Source organism: Pelobates fuscus, chromosome 3, assembly GCF_036172605.1.
Source record: "Pelobates fuscus isolate aPelFus1 chromosome 3, aPelFus1.pri, whole genome shotgun sequence".
Lineage (NCBI taxonomy): Eukaryota > Metazoa > Chordata > Amphibia > Anura > Pelobatidae > Pelobates > Pelobates fuscus.
In genome coordinates, this window is record NC_086319.1 from 135,739,049 (window position 1) to 135,761,197 (window position 22,149).

Sequence of the window (22,149 nt, forward strand, 5' to 3'; positions counted from 1 at the left end):
AGTTTCTACTGTACACTGTGTCTTTAACCCCCTGTCTGGGGCTTTAACCTGTCCCTCTATTATCCCTGCTTCCCCTCAATCCCCTTCTCCCTGGACGGTCCGCTTTTTTCATCCACACTACCCTGGGGTTTCCCCTTCAGGGCTCTGTTGTGTCAGGCTGCTTGCCTGAGGACCCTCGTGATTCACGGCATTTTACCGCGATCGCGCGGGTCCAACCGGTTTGATTAGGGTCCATAATGCTGGGGGGTGGATGGGGGGGCACGAGGGGGTGCCGACCGGTACCGTCGGGCCGCAATCGCGGGCCGCAATCGCGGACCAAGCGGCAAAATTTGCGCGCGAACGGCGGCCATCTTGGATCTCGCGATACCGCGAGATCCTCGGCGGCCATCTTAATTTCGCCAGTTCGTGATTCCCACGAACTGGCACTAGGTTTTTTTAAAGGTAAAGTGTAAAAAATTTGGATGCTGTTGGAAATAAAAGTTTTTTTGCCACATAATATATATATGTGTAAAACTAAACACTCTTCTCACTGCAGTCAACCCCTGCAACTCTGTGCTAAGGGCCACTGCAGGTAACTTACCTTCAAAATTGTATTGCACATCAGGCTAAGCACACTTCTCACTGCAGTTAACCCCCGCAACTCTGTGCTAAAGGGCCACTGCGGGTAACATATCATTGGGATTGTATTGCACCAAACCAGGAACAACTCCCATCAGGCTAAGCACACTTCTCACTGCAGTTAACCCCCGCAACTCTGTGCTAAAGGGCCACTGCGGGTAACTTATCATTGGGATTGTATTGCACCAAACCAGGAACAACTCCCATCAGGCTAAGCACACTTCTCACTGCAGTTAACCCCTGCAACTCTGACGTATACACTGTCTCCCCACAGAAGGGAGAAGATCATGCTACCATGGTGTCAGACACTCCTCCATCATCAACGGTGGATTTCCAGGCCATGATCACTGCCGCAGGGGTGGCTTCGGGAATAAGCTTTAGTCAAAAGGATGACGCAGACACCGCCGGAGATGGTGGACACCACACCTCCATCAAGAACAGAGGATAAGGAACCTACACAACTTAGGCAGGAGACAGGGGCGTCCAAACACCAATGGATGGGCTCCAACACAACACTTCCAAGAGGTGGAAGGAATATACTGAGGAAGCGGAACCGCCAGTCCAAGGCATGGACCGCTCCCCTCCACAAGACCCTCATCAGAGGATGAGGAACCATTATCCCCACCGTCATTAGAAATCATAGACGAATGGAGGGCAGAGGACTCGCCCTTGGAGGAGGAGGACTGGCAAGACATACCTCAAAAAGTCGGAGAACCCAGCCAAGACCCGGAATGGCTAAGGACATATAGATATTGGGGTCTAATACAATGGATACATGTATGTCGACAGCACCAAGAAGGAGAGCTCACGGTGCTGCCAAAGCTCCACAGTACTATATCCAATAAGGGTGACCCCTTGGATAATTTGGAGACTACCATATCTCCCCATACACGGGCTTACGTCCCGACATTTCTGACCGTTCATCCCGGTCTTATTGAGGGCGACCCCCTCCTCAGACCACTCGCAGGAAATCTCTAAGTGGTACTGATGGAAACAATTCTGGGGGAACCCCAGTTGTACGTGGAGACCCACTAGCGGCAATAAATGTATTACCGTACCTGACACCTGTTTAGGTACCCCACAGACCAGAAGAGGGTCCCAACAGACCATTAGAGACATACATACAGGGGTGACCCCCTACGCTGGGTGACCCTAGGCTAGTCTTACTCCGGTGCTAGTGGCATAGGTACGAAGGGGTGATCCCCCGCGCCCTTGTCTAGGGCTTCTACCTTCAGAGTATGTTCTGGCATTGTATGCACAGACCAGGGTACACTACAAGCATGTGTTCCGACACCTCTATATTTCAATTGGAGGATCCGTACGCCCTTCCCTTAACCGAGAAGGATAACTCACTATACCGCCAAACTCCACAATTCTAGGACATATAAGGATGAACCATTAGATTATACATAGGGAGGCCTTCACGTCTCCCATACCCGGGTAAGTCCCAGCCCTACGGAGGGTGTCCTCATTCTCAGGCCACTACCCAGATACTGCGAAAGCGGTACCGATTAATCGAAGTACTGGGTGACCCCGGTTATACACACACAGAGGCACACTGAGTGACTATAAGCGTACTGTTGTACGCCCCTGACTCCACGAAAGGGTATGAACCAACAGATCGGATTTCCCTCAATTCACCGACCGATTTCCAGGTGAAGATTAAAGCCGCCAGGGCAACTCCGGGGGAAGAAGTCCTCTCCAAGAGGCTGGCTGACAAGTCGGGCACCTTACCACCTAAACACCATTGGAAGGGCCCAACGCGGCTTCCCCAAAGGGGAAAGAGAACGCCCCGACTTAGCGGAACCGTCTCTCAGAACGTCCTGCACATTGAACATCTCAGACTCCATCATCAGAGGACGAGGACTCCATTCCCCCCCTTCTCTGGAGATCATAAGAGGATGGAGAGTCTCCATCGGAAGAGGAAAAGCGACAGAACCCGCCTAACAAGAAAAGTTTCCTTTGACACACTGGACAACCTTGGTTGACTCGCGTACCACCAGACACCCAAGATCATCCGAAAGGGGTTTGCCGGAGCACCGGGCACACCTTGCCAACCTCCGGCTTAGGGGAAAAGAAGTACGAAACAAGCTCAGGATGGAATGCCCAGGCCATCTAGGAACGAACAAGATAGTCCTCAACAGGGAGCTCGGTGTCACTGCAGGGATATCTATGTCCCGATCAGACCGAGGTCCACGTAATAGTAGTAAAGAAGAGGACAGGAGACTCTCCCCCAATCATCAACATAGGCCAACCCAATGGTTTTGGGACGTAACGACATCTCAAGAAGGAAGGTATACATCTATTAGGAGACCTACTCCTCGAAAGGATTTTGCAAGGTTAGATTTGAAAGGACTTACCTATTGGTTCACATAGTTCCTCAAGAAGTTTTGTAAGCTGGTCAGGACGCACGGAAGAGCAAAAGGTATCCGCTGTAGCACAGTTTCTGGAATTGTTGGGATTCATAGTGAACAGAGAGGAGTCGGTTCGGTTCCAGCTCCGAGTAACTACGTACCTCTACTTCGGAATAGATTCCACCCTAGATGGATTGCACTTTTCCCGCATCATCGATAGCGACTTTCGTAAGGAAATTCGACGGATACAGCGGAAAGGCTCCATAGTACCTTGATTATTTCCCAGGACCACTTCACTACCGGAGATAGTGCATGAGATCCGGGCACACCTATGAAATTGGGATCAGAATGGCAAGGACTTCGATAGTACTCACTACAGAGGTAGAGGAGCTAAGCGGAACACCTAGAATGATTGTCTTTAATTGGGATCATCCTCTGCTCCTTCAGTTTTAACTTGCCTTCGGGCAGAACAAAGGGAGAACATCATCAATTGATAATGTAGGAGCGGCTAGAGTTGGTGGATTGATGTCTTCCAAGGGAGACGGATATGTCAAGGGACTATCGCAGCCAACTAGAGTCATGGGACTCATGGACAACAGGTATTCCCCGAAATAACTTATCCACATGGAACAATTGCAATTCACTGGGGTAGGGAAAGGGACTACGATCTTTTTTATTACCCCTACCAACCTCGATGTTGAATCTGTTTCATAATTTTCGCGAAGGGCCGATCGGAACGATCCGACCGCTCTATTATCGGGATATGTTCCGTTATTTCAACAGCGCATAGTACGACTCACGACACTCCGGTCGATCAAGAACTTTTGATAGGCTGTTTTTTCCGCGGGGTAGCATACGGTCCAGAACCATGAGCTAAAGTATCACTGTGGTGAGACTTCGATTGAGTTTTTCGGAATTAGTCAGATAACACGAACCTACCCCTTCGTCAGCCGTCAGCCATAATCACGTTACGTTAGATTTTTTTCGTCGGGTATCAGATTTTCTGGAGTTCGACGTAAAAATGATTTTTCGGTATCACCAGAAGGAACGACCTCTACGGTGTCTCGTAGAACTAAATCCTTTTTCGCGTCCGTATTTTACCCTGTTCCCAACGGTTTACCAATCTTTGTGCAGTTATAGCGGTGTTTTGTTATACGGAGATCCCGACAACACTTAGATTGGCACATTAAAGACATCTGCTGGGCTTATACCAACCATACAAGCCAGTTACCATGAACAATCCGTATATTTATTTTCGTCAACCACACGCGCATCCTTTTCGCTCATACCAAGCTTTAAAAATGCAAAATACGAAGCCTCCTGTCATGTGATAAAATTGTAGATTATGCTAACGTAGTGTACCTATAATCTTAATTTTAATAATGACAGGAGGTGAGTATTTTCCCTCCCTGTTTCCCCCCTATACTCTGGGAAATTCTAATTTTCTGGTTTGCCATTTTCACAGTCTAATTATAAGTTTTGGATATTTCAGTATATTTATGGGATGCTTATCTGGTTGACGGGTGTTACAGCCGTGGCGATTATTAAAGTATTCTACGGTTGTTTAATGTTTTAGTATATTAACGTAATATAAATATAGATGCATATAGTACTGAATTTAATGTGGACATCAGTTGGGTTCCATCACCTTTCACGTATTTCTATTCTTTTCAGAGTAACCATCATAAAGATAAAGATCAAGATAAAGCTGGAAGGTTTTTTCAAGTCGTGTTCCAAGTCATGTTCTACACGTTAATCAAGACTGTTATTTGAATTCCCTGACGTTATAATGGACTGTTTTCGCATCAAAGAAAGAGGAAATCATGTGACTGTCAGGGCCCCCTGACAGTCCCCTGGTTTAAAGTTTTCTGATTGACTTGTGCTGCTGGAGGCATAAAGTAAAGAAAGTTATGCAAAATACTCGCCTCCTGTCATTATTAAAATTAAGATTATAGGTACACTACGTTAGCATAATCTACAATTATACATACAGTTAAACATACTTTCTACCCAACTTTCATAACTCTAAAACCATACATCACACTCACGTAAAAAAAATACATATTCACAATCAATCCATTCAGGGGAACAACATACATGTATTGAAAAATGGCATGAATCAGACCAGGGGTTCAAAAGTTAGTAAAATATATTTTGGGCCCTGGCTGGCACATGGCTATCTGGCTCAGACCGGTTATACAGAGCCCTCTTTCCTGGAGACAATGGGAAAATAATCCAATTATATCCAGGGATAGAGGCAGACTCCATTGAGCACATGGTTGCAAAAAGACATAAAATTACACAATGTTACAATTACTACATAAAACATATACATGCAACATATCCCCAGATAGCTTAGGTCTGAGCGCACATTATTGAATGGTGCTCAGACCACACACATACAGTTTAATTGCCATGGAGCTAAAGTCTTTCCCATAGTCTTTCATTATATCAATGGGCTCCATGGCATAGCTATCTGGGGTATCACCACTCACACAGGGCAAGTACCGAATGACCCCACTGTATTTAAAGGGCCAGAATGAGTGACATGCACTCTGTTAGAGCCGAATACGTTTTTTAAAGGGCCCAATCTCCCAGGGCCATAGTCCAAAGGCCGCAGGCGGGCAACCAGACTTCTCCAATGCAATGTGGCGAGATTGCTCTCATCACACATACTACCAGACACACATACTGACACAGACATTCACACATATAGGCATACATACTGACACACACATACTGAGACATACACACATATATACAGACACACAGGCATACATAGTGACAGACACATACTAACATACATACAGACACACATTCATAAGGACATACACATGCATACACCGACATATATACACACATACATACAGACACCGACATACATACACATACATACACACAGACATACATTCATAATGACATACAGACATACATTCATACTGACATACATTGATACTGGCATACATATAGACATACTGACAGACATACAGACAGACATACATGCATACTGACATACAGACATACATTCATGCATACTGACATACACGCATACATACAGACAAACATATATTCATAATGACATACAGACATACTTTGATACTGGCATGTAATGGCTACCCAGGTAGAGAGAGGGTATCAGCCGTTGGAGACGTCCTTTTCCCTGGCAAGCTGCTGTGTAAAGGTAAAGCTGGTATAATCCCATCCACGAGATCCAGAGGGAGAATCAGGTTCAGCTGTAAAAAGAGCAGAGTAATATTCCCAAATAATCCCCTTCCAAGAACGAGACAAGGCTACGTTTTGAAGGGTCAAGAAGAACTGAGGTGCTGGCACACCCAGCCTGGTTTTTATTACAGTCAGGTACAAATAGAACACACCCAGGGGGAGGTTGAAAATAACCAGTTACATACAAGGTACAACCCCCACGTCTCCTCCCCTCAGATAACATATAACATAATTGTAGCGGAGAGCTGATATCCCACAACTATTCTCCGCTTAAGATCCCAGTGAGGCTCAGGAACAACGCAATTGTAAATCCACAAGCAGAGTTTCCAGCAGATAAAATAATACAGCGGTATCCCAACAGCAATCCCAATAACTGGACGACACACAGTTTCAGGAACAGAACTGCTGGCTGGCACATCCAGCCTGGCTTTTATTACAATTGTACACATACAGGCCACACCCAGGGGGAGGCCTAAAATAACCAATCAGATATATGGTACAACCCACACATCCCCTCCCCTTAGCCTGAGAGGTAATCCACTTATTCATACAGTTTAAACATAACTTTTACACAATATTTATAACTTCTACAATATTCGTGCCACAAACATAAATACATACATTTTCTTAATCAGCAGACTTCAATTAGTAACACTCTCAAAAATCATCCCAATCCCTCCAGTAGATCAATAGTTAGCTGGAGGTCCCTTTATGACCGACCGCAAGCACATTTTCCTGCCCAAAACAGTTCCATGGATTTGGGCTGTACGGTCGGTCAATTTCTGGCATAAAAACGGCTAAGTCCCGTTCGAAGTGTGGCTGGTACTTCGACTTTAGTCGAAGTGTCGAAGTGGAGTCGATGGTAAGGGTCGGCGGTGTTCGACATTAAAATGGCCGCTGCCACGTGGTCCTTTGTCCGATGCCGGCCACTTCGACGACTTCGACAACTTCGATAACTTCGATAACTTCGGCACTTCGACAGCTTTGACAGCTTCGACTGTGTCCGAAGTGCCCATTTAAAGTTACAGCACTGCTCCAAAGTAATCCAAGGGCTAGGAACAGTATTTGTCTTCAGGGACAAGGTAGGGTAGGTGAGGGCAATAAAACAATACAGGGAGGGGGCAGCCCACAACATGGTTCCGCTACAATAATTAAAACGTGCTCAATTTTACCCAAGTTCTGTGTGTACCCCAAAAACAGGGGGTACACCTTTAAGTCACCCTTAAGTCACCAGCACCGCTTGATAGCTCTCGTTCAGGGGAACAACATGTCCAAATTTCAGCTTATTCGGTTGAGGGGTTCGGGAGTTATGGGTCTTTGAAGTTTTGACCGACCGCACAGATTTTGTAGCCGAAAAGAGTTCCATAAGTTTTGGCCCTGCGGTCGGTCTCCGTTCGTGTATTAAAACTCCACGAAATCCTTGCCATCCACGGTCATCTTGGTGTTCGCTGGAATCCCCATAGCAATTTAAGTATAACTACCGAACGGCCGGTTGTTCGGTAGTTCCAGCACAAAGTTATGGGTGTATGGAGGTCTCAGCGGTGTTCGCCTATTTGCATATCCGTTTTTAGTTCCATGCGTTCACAGGCAAACACCGCTGTTCGTGCGCAAGATGGCCGCGAACACTTGTAAAGTCCCGAAATGGCGGCCACCTATATTTTACACACGGAGTTCGTGCTGAACTATGCGAACGGCTGGAAACAAGCTGGGAGGTAAAGTACTTCTTAATTACACACCAAGGTGGTCCGGTGTTTGGTAGAAATACACTGATAAAGAAACGAATCAAACTACCGAACAAATGATATACAATGCAATTCCCTTGATTATTCCACAGAGCTCAGGGGATTGTAAGGTTCTGTTACACATACATACATACATACATTAATGCATATTGACATACATTAATACTGGAATACATACATATATACATACTGACAGACCTACATGCATTCATACAGACAGACATGCATACTGACATACATTATTATTGCCATTTATATAGCGCCAACAGATTCCATAGAGCATACATGCACACAGACACTGACATCCATACACACATCCATACATACATTCATAATGACATGCAGACATACAGACACACAGACATACAGGCATACATACACTGACAGCCATACACACACACATACATACATTCATACTGACATACATATATACATACAGACATACATGCATAATGACATACATACATACATTGATACTGGAATACATACATAGTGACAGACATACAGACATATATACATACTGACATACATACATTCATACAGACAGACCGACATGCATACTGACATACATCATGCAGACACTGACATCCATATACACATCCATACATACATACATTCATTATGACATGCAGACATACAGACAGACAGACATACATGCATGCATACATACATACATACACTGACAGCCATACACACATACATACATTCATACAGACAGACATGCATACTGACATACATTATTATTGCCATTTATATAGCGCCAACAGATTCCATAGAGCATACATGCACACAGACACTGACATCCATACACACATCCATACATACATTCATAATGACATGCAGACATACAGACACACAGACATACAGGCATACATACACTGACAGCCATACACACACACATACATACATTCATACTGACATACATATATACATACAGACATACATGCATACATGCATAATGACATACAGACATACATTGATACTGGAATACATACATAGTGACAGACATACAGACATATATACATACTGACATACATACATTCATACAGACAGACCGACATGCATACTGACATACATGCATACAGACACTGACATCCATCCATACATACATTCATTATGACATGCAGACATACAGACAGACAGACATACATGCATGCATACATACATACACTGACAGCCATACACACATACATACATTCATACAGACACACATTGATACTGACAAACAGACATACATATATACATACATACTGACAGACATGCATGCATGCATACAGACATGCACAGAGCTAATTTTTCAGCCACCCTCCTGTTCTTATCTTTTCTTTGCAGGAGGGTGGCTGGGGCTGATGGGAGTCGGCGAGGCTCTCCCTCTTCATTGGCCTCCACGCTGGCTCTCCTCCCGCGTGGAGTGAGCAGGGAGAAAGTGACCACTTCCTCCCAGCAGCACTTGCGCTACAGCTGCATTGTAGCGGAGTGCTGGTATACACAGCTATTCTCCACTTAAGATCCCAGTGAGGCTCAGGAACAAGTATTATAGATCCAAAGAGTAGTAATTCCAGCAGGCAAAATAATCCAACAATATCCCAACAGTACTCCCAATCAGGGCCGGTGCTTGGATTTTTAGGTACATAGGCGAAGATGCATTTTTCCGCCCCCCCCTCCCCCCCAAAAAAAACATCTTCCCCTATGTGCCTCTTAACCAGCCCCTCTCCCCTCCCTGACCATTAATGGTCCCTTGGTCATATTCCGGCTCCCGCAGTATCAGCAGACAGGCAGCGCGCGAGGGAGCAGAGCAGAGAGGTTAGAGCTCCCTCGCCGCGTCTGATCTCAGCACAGCCGCACACAGCACCGGGGGCCGAGATGGTGGCCCGGCAGGAGGGAGAGCTTCCCTCCTGCCGGTCACTGAAATCTTGCGCCCCCAGAGCCCGTGCGCCCTAAGGCGGCCGCTTGTGCCGCCTTATGGACGCGCCGGCCCTGCTCCCAATAACTTGATGACACACAGCATCAGGAGCAGAACTGAAATCTTTAATCACACAACTTTCTTATAAAGGGTTCTCCCTTGCAAGGGAGGGATTTACAGTAATTAGTACATTATCCAATAGTACTGTAGTTACCTCCCATACCTCTCCTCCCCTCAGTGTGACACATAATCCACTCATAACTTACATACTTTTACCCCGATTCTGGATGTACCCCAAAACAGCCTGGTACAGTTATTTAAATGATATCCCCTGGTAGTCCTGATCTGGGTGACTAAAATATCCAAAATTCACCCAGATCGGACCAGGGGTTCGGGAGTTAGGTGGAGGGTGTAATTTGACCGACTGCACACGAGGTGGTATCCGGAAAGGGTTCCATGCATTTTGGCCCTGCAGTCGATCTTCGTTCGGGAGATAAAATACATAGAAAATACTGCCATCCACATTCATACGAATCCCCTCGTTCGGTACCTTAAAACTACCGAACGGGGTTTTGATTAACCTTCCCGTTCGGGAGTTATGGAGCTCTGGAGGTCTCAGCGGTGTTCGGGTAATCGAGTGTCCGATTTGAGTTCCAGAAACTCGACGACCAAACACCGCTGAGATTTTCATGCGGAAGATGGCCGCCACCACGTGTACGCATACCGAATGGCGGCCACCCAGATACATCCATAAAGGGCCTATTAACTTGCGGTCAGAGAAGTGTGAGCACTTAATAGCCGACACACTTCTCTCTGGGGTGGTCCATTAGTTCGGTAGTTTCCATTTGTATAGAGTACGGATGGAAACTACCGAATAACATACGATTAATGCATATAAGTACCATGCAATGGGGAAAAAAAACACACGAATACAATAACGAATGCAGTCACATAGGAATGTTACAGGACAGGCTTAATACATTCCGCTACACTGCTCCCCCTTGCCCACAAGCCGGCATACACAGTCTGATCCCACACGGATCGGCTTGGGGATGTCCATTGTGCTCACGGATCATTTCTCCAAATCAGTTTGTCGTGACAACCCGTCAGCGTTTCCATTTTGCTTACCCGGACGGTACTGAATGTCAAAAGGCTGCAGCGCCAAACTCCAGCGCAGCAGCCTGGCATTGTCCCCAGCCACCCGGTTCAGCCAGACTAACGGGTTGTGATCCGTGAGCAGGGAAAAAGCCTGTCCATATAAATACGGCTGCAACTTCTTTAGGGCCCACACCACAGCCAGGCATTCCTTCTCGATGGCGGCGTAGCTTACTTCCCTGGGTAACAACTTGCGACTGATGTAAGCCACGGGGTGTTCTCCGCCATCGGCCCCGACTTGGCTCAGTACTGCCTCCAATCCAAACATAGAAGCGTCTGTGTGCACAAGAAAACGTTTAGTTGGATTGGGAGCTGCCAAGACAGGGGCATTAACAAATGCATTTTTCAGGTGTTGGAATGCCTGCTCACACTCCGGGGTCCAGGTTATTTGGCGTGGAAGGTTTTTACGGGTCAGGTCAGTGAGGGGTTTTGCTAGTGCGCTGTAATTGGGGACAAACTTCCTATAGTACCCCGCTGTCCCTAGAAAAGCTAATACCTGCGTCTTAGTTTTAGGGGTAGGCCACTGTGCTACCGCCTCTATTTTGGCTGGTTCTGGCTTCTGCTTGCCACAGCCCATTCGATGACCCAGGTACTGTACCTCGGCCATCCCAATACTACATTTAGCCGGTTTCAATGTCAGACCGGCTTCTTTGATTCTATCTAGAACCGCTACTATATGGGCCAAGTGCTCCTGCCAGGTATTGCTGAATATGGCAATATCGTCAAGATATGCACAGGTGTAGTCTTGGAACCCATCTAGGAGTCGGTCCACCATCCGCTGGAAGGTAGCCGGAGAATTTTATATCCCAAACGGCATGACTTTAAAGTGGTACAAGCCGAATGGGGTGACAAAGGCGGACTTGGGAATGGCGTCCGGAGCCAATGGAATCTGCCAATACCCCTTACACAGATCAATAGTAGTCAGGTATTGGCCTCTGGCCATCCGGTCTAGTAGTTCATCAATCCTAGGCATAGGATATGCGTCGGATACAGTTTTTTCGTTCAATCTCCTGTAGTCCACGCAAAAGCGGGTCGTACCGTCTCGCTTTGGTACGAGGACTACGGGAGAAGCCCAGGAACTGTCTGAGGGTTCAATCACCCCCAGTTGAAGCATCTCCTCGATCTCTGTGCGCATATTTTCACGCACCGCTTCAGGGATGCGGTATGGGGTCTGGCGCATGGGGAGTTGCCATGGGGTTTCTACTCGGTGGGTAGCCAAAGGAGTGTATCCAGGCACATTATAGAAGGTCTCCTGCTTCTCTTGCAGTAGTTGTTGTACCTTGATATGTTCCTGTGGACTCAACCGATCCCCCAGTACAACCTCTCCTAAGTATCCAGACAGCTGTCCGTCTCCCAGCAGATCCGGGAGGGGCAGGCTGTCACACTCATCAGAGGTGGGCGCACAAATAGCCGTCACCTCTTCTGAGCGTTCCTGGTAGGGCTTCATGATGTTCACATGGATCATGCGTCGCCCTCCAGTCCCTGCGCAGGGGCCAATTATATAAGTGGTGTCACATCTCTGTTCCACCACTCTATAAGGGCCTTGCCAGGTGGCCTGTAGCTTATCATGGCGGACAGGTTTTAAAATTAAAACTTTCTGCCCAACCTGGAAGCTACGGTCCCTGGCGCCCCTATCGTACCATGTGCGCTGGCGCGTCTGAGCCGCCTGCAGATTCTCCTTTACCGTCTTAGTTAGTGCTTCCAGACGGTCTTGGAGAGCCAACACATGTGGTACAATAGGGGTGCCGTCTGCGCTCCGGTCTCCCTCCCAATGTTCCCTAATTAAGTTACTTACCGGTCTCCTCCCGAACAACAGTTCAAATGGGGAAAATCCTGTGGATTCCTGCGGCACCTCCCGGTAAGCAAATAGGAGGTGGGGTAGGAATCGCTCCCAGTCTCGGTGGGCCTCAGCAAAGGTTCAAAGCATTTGTTTTAGGGTGCCATTGAACCGTTCGCAGAGCCCATTAGTCTGAGGATGGTAGGGGGCACTAATGATGGGTCTGACCTTACAAAACTTCCAGAGATGTTGGGTGACCTCTGCCGTGAACTGAGTACCCTGATCCGAGATGATCTCCCTGGGTAACCCCATCCGGGAGAAAATCTGCAGCAGAGCCTCAGCCACGGTCTCTGCATGAATGTTGGTCAAGGCCACCGCCTCTGGGTAGCGGGTGGCGTAATCTACTACGGTCAGAATTTACTTTTTGCCAGATGGGCTAGGTTTCCGTAGGGGGCCTATGATGTCCACTGCTATTCTATGGAAGGGTTCTTCAATTATGGGTAGCGGGTGTAACTTGGCTTTACGCCGATCCCCCCTCTTCCCTACCCTCTGGCACGTATCGCAGGTGTTGCAATATTTGCGCACCTCCTGGCTAATCCCTGGCCAAAAGAAACTTTGGGTCAGCCGATACCTGGTACGACTGACCCCCAAATGCCCGGATAGCGGAATATCGTGTGCTATCCGGAGCAATTCGGTTCGGTACCTCTGTGGTACTACAAGCTGTCTTACAACAATCGGGTCTGACCCAGCCACCTGTTTGTCTGACTCCCTGTACAATAACTGCCTATCCCATACAAATCTTTCCCCCTCCGCCCCAGGTTGGTCAGAGGTGACCTTGTCTCTATATACCTGTAGAGTGGGGTGATTACCTCTGCCGCAAATTCGTCAGGATGGGCCCAAGGGACACAGTCTAGGGAAGGGGAAGGATCTCTTACCTGGACCTCCGGCAGTGTGTTGTAGTCCTGGGTGCGGGCCTGGTGCCTGGTGACCACTGGGTGTGCTTCCTCAGTGGTTTGTGGCTCAAATGCCGATGTAAGTTTTCCCAGATAATTTCCCAATATCACCTCCGCGGGTAATTGCGGCATCAGCCCCACTTCCACATTTCCTGACCCCGCACCCCAATGCAAGTGAACCCTTGCTGTATTTAGCCGATACACGGCTCCCCCAGCAACCCTGACAGCCACAGTCTTATTGGTTTTGGCCCTGTCCAAGACCAAGTGACTCTGTACCAAGGTGATGGTGGCTCCTGAGTCTCTGAGCCCCTGCATAGGCTTCCCCTCCAGGTAAACGGTTTGCCTGTGGTGTTGCCGATTATCTGCCTGTGTCTGCAGTGGGTTGGCTTCATGCAACACCTCCCACTGTTCCACAGAAGTAACTGGGACTGCAGAGCCATATGTGCTGGGTGTCTCGTCCTGGTAATGATGTGCCTTGGCTTTCGGTGGTGGTGGTGGTGGCCCTGTTCGGATCCAGGTGGTGCGGTCTCTAGACTGTGGGCATTCTCGCTGGTAGTGTCCCCACTTCTGGCACCGGTGGCATTGGTGCTGGTGGAGGGAGTTGTCTCGGTGGGGGATGAGGGTTAGTGGAGAAGGAGTTTCCTCCTAGCGGTCGCATAGCAGGTTTGACACCCACAACCTTGTGCTGCTGGCGGGCATCCATAAAATCATCTGCCTTTTAGCTGCTTCTGTGAGGGATGAGGGGTTGCGGTCTCTCACCCATTCCTGCAGTTCTGCGGGAATCCCCTCATAAAACTGTTCTAATAGCAGCATTTGTAATATGTCCTCCATGGACCGTGCCTGGTTTGCCTGTACCCATCCGAGGGCTGCCCTTTGCAACCTGCAAGCCCATTCCACATGCAAATCTTTTTCGGCCTTTTTCAGTTCCCTGAAGCGCCTTCGGTGTGCCTCTGGTGTTATGGCATACCGGGCCAATATAACCTCTTTTACTCAGCTGTAGTCCCGGATCTCCTCATCTGGTACAGTTCTATAAGCTTCGGCTGCCCTCCCAGATAACCGCCCAGCCAAAATAGGTACCCAATCCTCAGTACCGATGTTATGCAAGGCACACAGTCTTTCAAAATCTTGGAGGAAGGCATCTATGTCTTCCTCTGCCTATACATAATTTTTAAAAGCTTGGTAAGGAATTTTTGTCTTACCCTCTGTGTTGTTAGTGGTTGCTGTGTTCCTTACTGCGGCCTGTTGTGGTGTCTGGCGTAACATAAACTCCTGCACCTCAGTCATAGTCCTGGAGATAATGTCAGGTGTTGCATTTCCTCCATAAAAGGCCAGTCTACATTGTAATTTCCTTTGAAACTCTTCTTGTTCCGACCCATCTGTTGCATTTTGTTGTTCAGGGATTGCCCTGCCCTCGGTTTGGTATTCTGCTGTAACGGACCGTTTCGCTCACAAGGGGATAAAAACCGTTTAGGCGATAATCCCCTTTCCCATAGACCAGCAGTTACTGCAAGCACCAATCTCCCGAACTGCAAACTGTACAAATCTTACAACTCCCGAACTGGAAACACACGAACCCTGGAATAGCTGAACAGGAAAAGCATATAATCCGCTTACACTTCCTGGCAGTCAGCATACAATCCAATTCCCCCAATAACGAGACGACACTTCGTTTTGAGGGTCAAGCAGAATCTCAGGTGCTGGCACACCCAGCCTGGTTTTTATTACAGTCAGGTACAAACAGAACACACCCAGGGGGAGGTATAAAACAACCAATAACATAATAGTACAGCCCACAGTTTCCCTCCCCTCTGCTTGGGAGATAATTGAGTTTCCTACTATATCTACTCAATTATCTCTAAGCTAAAACATACACATTTTTATAACTTTAAAACCATACATCACATTCACATAAGAATACATATCCACAATCAATCCATTCAGGGAACAACATATTAAAAAACATGAATCAGACCAGGGGTTCAAAAGTTAGTAAAAGTATATTTTGTTCCCCTGGCTGGCAGCATAGCAATCTGGCTCAAAAAGGTTTTACAGGGGCCTCTATCCTGGAGACATAGGGGAAAGTAATCCAATTATCCAGGGCTAGAGGCAGACTCCATTGAGCACATGGTTGCAAAAAGACATAAAACACTTTAAAATACATAAAGTCACCTTTTACACATAACACACAGACATTTCACATATCCCCAGATAGCTGGGATCTGAGTGCACAAAACTACCGAATAGCGCTCAGATCCTATTCACACAGTTCAATTGCCATGGAGCTAAAGTCTTTCCCATAGTCTTTCATTATATGAATAGGCTCCATGGCATAGCTATCTGGGGGTTTCACCGCTCACACAGGGCAAGTACTGAATGGCCAGAATGAGTGACATGCACTCTGTTAGGGCCGAATACGTTTTTTTAAAAGGGCCCAATCTCCTAGGGCCATAGTCCAAAGGCAGCAAGCGGGCAACCAGGCTCCTCCAATGCAATGTGGCGAGATTGGTATCGTCACATCTGCCATAACCTCTGCAATAATGATGTACCGAACTGTCCGCCAGCGAACAGTTCCCGGCGAACTTAGCGTGCTCGCGTTCGCCGCGGCGGGCGGACACATGCGCAGTTCGATCCGCCCCCTATTCGTCATCATTGGACAAACTTTGACCCTGTGCTTCTCGGTCAGCAGACACATTCCAGCCAATCAGCAGCACTCCCTCCCTTCCACACCCTCCAACCTCCCTCCCAGCATCCATTTTCGATTCATTATGAAGCTGCATGCTTAGTGAAAGGAGGGAAAGTTTAGCTGCTGCTGATTAGATAGGGAAATTGATAGCTAGGTTAGGGTATTCAGTGTCCACTACAATCCTGAAGGACTCATCTGATCTCTGCTGTAAGGACAGCACCCCAAAAAGCCCTTTTTAGGGCTATAACATCAGGCTGCTTTTTTTTTTCCTGTGTAATGTAATTGCAGGTGCCTGCCTGCCAGCTTCTGTGTGAGGTTCACATTGGATACTGTGCCTACTTGGATACTGTGCCTACTTGGGACCTGGAAGCTACGGTCCCTGGCGCCCCTATCGTACCATGTGCGCTGGCGCGTCTGAGCCGCCTGCAGGTTCTCCTTTACCGTCTTAGTTAGTGCTTCCAGACGGTCTTGGAGAGCCAACACATGTGGTACAATAGGGGTGCCGTCTGCGCTCCGGTCTCCCTCCCAATGTTCCCTAATTAAGTTACTTACCGGTCTCCTCTCGAACAACAGTTCAAATGGGGGAAATCATATCTGTCTCCTCCCGAACTCATATCTGTTTTTACAATAGGTTAAGCTTTACATTTAAAAGAAATTATTTTTTTTCACTGTAATAGAAGAGCAGTTGCCTGCCTGCCAGCTTCTGTGTCAGGTTGGATGCCTTGCCCATTTGCACAGTCAGTGCCACCACTCATATCTGTTTTAACAATAGGTTAAGCTTTACATTTAAAAGAAATAAAAAAATTTCTCTGTAATAGAAGAGCAGTTGCCTGCCTGCCAGCTTCTGTGTCAGGTTGGATGCCTTGCCCATTTGCACAGTCAGTGCCACCACTCATATCTGTTTTAACAATAGGTTAAGCTTTACATTTAAAAGAAATAATTTTTTTTCACTGTAATAGAAGAGCAGTTGCCTGCCTGCCAGCTTCTGTGTCAGGTTGGATGCCTTGCCCATTTGCACAGTCAGTGCCACCACTCATATCTGTTTTAACAATAGGTTAAGCTTTACATTTAAAAGAAATAATTTTTTTTCACTGTAATAGAAGAGCAGTTAGTTGTCTGCAAGCGTCTGGGTGTCAGGTTGGATGCCTTGCCCATTTGCACAGTCAGTGCCACCACTCATATCTGTTTTAACAATAGGTTAAGCTTTACATTTAAAAGAAATAATTTTTTTTCACTGTAATAGAAGAGCAGTTGCCTGCCTCCAAGCTTCTGTGTCAGGTTGGATGCCTTGCCCATTTGCACAGTCAGTGCCACCACTCATATCTGTTTTAACAATAGGTTAAGTTTTACATTTAAAAGAAATAAAAAAATTTCACTGTAATAGAAGAGCAGTTGCCTGCCTGCCAGCTTCTGTGTCAGGTTGGATGCCTTGCCCATTTGCACAGTCAGTGCCACCACTCATATCTGTTTTAACAATAGGTTAAGCTTTACATTTAAAAGAAATTATTTTTTTTCACTGTAATAGAAGAGCAGTTGCCTGCCTGCCAGCTTCTGTGTCAGGTTGGATGCCTTGCCCATTTGCACAGTCAGTGCCACCACTCATATCTGTTTTAACAATAGGTTAAGCTTTACATTTAAAAGAAATAATTTTTTTTCGCTGGCCTGCCTGCCAGCTTCTGTGTCAGGTTAGATGCCTTGCCCATTTGCACAGTCAGTGCCACCACTCATATCTGTTTTAACAATAGGTTAAAAAAAATTTCACTGTAATAGAAGAGCAGTTAGTTGTCTGCAAGCGTCTGGGTGTCAGGTTGGATGCCTTGCCCATTTGCACAGTCAGTGCCACCACTCATATCTGTTTTAACAATAGGTTAAGCTTTACATTTAAAAGAAATTATTTTTTTTCACTGTAATAGAAGAGCAGTTGCCTGCCTGCCAGCTTCTGTGTCAGGTTGGATGCCTTGCCCATTTGCACAGTCAGTGCCACCACTCATATCTGTTTTAACAATAGGTTAAGCTTTACATTTAAAATAAATAATTTTTTTTCACTGTAATAGAAGAGCAGTTGCCTGCCTGCCAGCTTCTGTGTCAGGTTAGATGCCTTGCCCATTTGCACAGTCAGTGCCACCACTCATATCTGTTTTAACAATAGGTTAAAAAAAATTTCACTGTAATAGAAGAGCAGTTAGTTGTCTGCAAGCGTCTGGGTGTCAGGTTGGATGCCTTGCCCATTTGCACAGTCAGTGCCACCACTCATATCTGTTTTAACAATAGGTTAAGCTTTACATTTAAAATAAATATTTTTTTTCACTGTAATAGAAGAGCAGTTGCCTGCCTGCCAGCTTCTGTGTCAGGTTGGATGCCTTGCCCATTTGCACAGTCAGTGCAACCACTCATATCTGTTTTAACAATAGGTTAAGCTTTACATTTAAAATAAATAATTTTTTTCACTGTAATAGAAGAGCAGTTGCCTGCCTGCCAGCTTCTGTGTCAGGTTGGATGCCTTGCCCATTTGCACAGTCAGTGCCACCACTCATATCTGTTTTAACAATAGGTTAAGCTTTACATTTAAAAGAAATAATTTTTTTCACTATAATAGAAGAGCAGTTGCCTGCCTGCCAGCTTCTGTGTCAGGTTGGATGCCTTGCCCATTTGCACAGTCAGTGCCACCACTCATATCTGTTTTAACAATAGGTTAAGCTTTACATTTAAAATAAATATATTTTTTTCACTGTAAAAGAAGAGAAGTTGCCTGCCTGCCAGCTTCTGTGTCAGGTTGGATGCCTTGCCCATTTGCACAGTCAGTGCCACCACTCATATCTGTTTTAACAATAGGTTAAGCTTTACATTTAAAATAAATAATTTTTTTCACTGTAATAGAAGAGCAGTTGCCTGCCTGCCAGCTTCTGTGTCAGGTTGGATGCCTTGCCCATTTGCACCGTCAGTGCCACCACTCATATCTGTTTTAACAATAGGTTAAGCTTTACATTTAAAATAAATATTTTTTTTTCACTGTAATAGAAGAGCAGTTGCCTGCCTGCCAGCTTCTGTGTCAGGTTGGATGCCTTGCCCATTTGCACAGTCAGTGCCACCACTCATATCTGTTTTAACAATAGGTTAAGCTTTACATTTAAAAGAAATTATTTTTTTTCACTGTAATAGAAGAGCAGTTGCCTGCCTGTCAGCTTCTGTGTCAGGTTGGATGCCTTGCCCATTTGCACAGTCAGTGCCACCACTCATATCTGTTTTAACAATAGGTTAAGCTTTACATTTAAAAGAAATAATTTTTTTTCACTGTAATAGAAGAGCAGTTGCCTGCCTGCCAGCTTCTGTGTCAGGTTAGATGCCTTGCCCATTTGCACAGTCAGTGCCACCACTCATATCTGTTTTAACAATAGGTTAAATTTTTTTTCACTGTAATAGAAGAGCAGTTAGTTGTCTGCAAGCGTCTGGGTGTCAGGTTGGATGCCTTGCCCATTTGCACAGTCAGTGCCACCACTCATATCTGTTTTAACAATAGGTTAAGCTTTACATTTAAAAGAAATAATTTTTTTTCACTGTAATAGAAGACCAGTTGCCTGCCTGCCAGCTTCTGTGTCAGGTTGGATGCCTTGCGCATTTGCACAGTCAGTGCCACCACTCATATCTGTTTTAACAATAGGTTAAGCTTTACATTTAAAAGAAATAATTTTTTTTCACTGTAATAGAAGAGCAGTTAGTTGTCTGCAAGCGTCTGGGTGTCAGGTTGGATGCCTTGCCCATTTGCACAGTCAGTGCCACCACTCATATCTGTTTTAACAATAGGTTAAGCTTTACATTTAAAAGAAATAATTTTTTTTCACTGTAATAGAAGAGCAGTTGCCTGCCTGCCAGCTTCTGTGTCAGGTTGGATGCCTTGCCCATTTGCACAGTCAGTGCCAAAACTCATATCTGTTTTAACAATAGGTTAAGCTTTACATTTAAAATAAATAATTTTTTTTCACTGTAATAGAAGAGCAGTTAGTTGTCTGCAAGCGTCTGGGTGTCAGGTTGGATGCCTTGCCCATTTGCACAGTCAGTGCCACCACTCATATCTGTTTTAACAATAGGTTAAGCTTTACATTTAAAAGAAATATTTTTTTTTCACTGTAATAGAAGAGCAGTTAGTTGTCTGCAAGCGTCTGGGTGTCAGGCCTACTTCAGCGTGTGCTCTGCAGACCTGTGCCAGCGTGCTTTGACAGTTGCCAATCATATCTGGTGTCTCTTTAGTGTCCTTCAAGCGGCTCTGTCAGTCCTTCCTTCAGCGTGTGCTCTCCAGAACTGTTCCAGTGCACATTGCCAATCATATCTGGTGTCTCTATAGCGTGCTTTTATAAACAAATTTTTTTTTCACTGTTATAGATTGAATAGCCGTTACTTGTCTTTAAGCGGGTGTGTCAGGCCTACAGTGTGTGCTCTGCAGAACTGTTCAAGTGCACATTGCCAATCATATCTGGTGTCTCTATAGCGTGCTTTTACAAAGAAAAAAGGTTTCTAGTGTAAGCTAATAGCAGCCAGTCAGTGTCCTTCAAGCGGCTCTGTCAGTCCTTCCTTCAGCGTGTACTCTCCAGAACTGTTCCAGTGCACATTGCCAATCATATCTGGTGTCTCTATAGCGTGCTTTTATAAACAAATTTTTTTTTCACTGTTATAGATTGAATAGCAGTTACTTGTCTTCAAGCGGGTGTGTCAGGCCTACAGTGTGTGCTCTGCAGAACTGTTCAAGTGCACATTGCCAATCATATCTGGTGTCTCTATAGCGTGCTTTTACAAAGAAAAAAGGTTTCTAGTGTAAGCTAACAGCAGCCAGTCAGTGTCCTTCAAGCGGCTCTGTCAGTCCTTCCTTCAGCGTGTGCTCTGCAGACCTGTGCCAGCGTGCTTTGACACTTGCCAATCATATCTGGTGTCTCTATAGCGTGCTTTTAAAACCAAAATTTATTTTTCACTGTTATAGATTGAATAGCAGTTACTTGTCTTCAAGCGGGTGTGTCAGGCCTACAGTGTGTGCTCTGCAGAACTGTTCAAGTGCACATTGCCAATCATATCTGGTGTCTCTATAGCGTGCTTTTACAAAGAAAAAAGGTTTCTAGTGTAAGCTAATAGCAGCCAGTCAGTGTCCTTCAAGCGGCTCTGTCAGTCCTTCCTTCAGCGTGTGCTCTCCAGAACTGTTCCAGTGCACATTGCCAATCATATCTGGTGTCTCTATAGCGTGCTTTTAAAACCAAAATTTATTTTTCACTGTTATAGATTGAATAGCAGTTACTTGTCTTCAAGCGGGTGTGTCAGGCCTACAGTGTGTGCTCTGCAGAACTGTTCAAGTGCACATTGCCAATCATATCTGGTGTCTCTATAGCATGCTTTTACAAAGAAAAAAGGTTTCTAGTGTAAGCTAATAGCAGCCAGTCAGTGTCCTTCAAGCGGCTCTGTCAGTCCTTCCTTCAGCGTGTGCTCTCCAGAACTGTTCCAGTGCACATTGCCAATCATATCTGGTGTCTCTATAGCGTGCTTTTAAAACCAAAATTTATTTTTCACTGTTATAGATTGAATAGCAGTTACTTGTCTTCAAGCGGGTGTGTCAGGCCTACAGTGTGTGCTCTGCAGAACTGTTCAAGTGCACATTGCCAATCATATCTGGTGTCTCTATAGCGTGCTTTTACAAAGAAAAAAGGTTTCTAGTGTAAGCTAATAGCAGCCAGTCAGTGTCCTTCAAGCGGCTCTGTCAGTCCT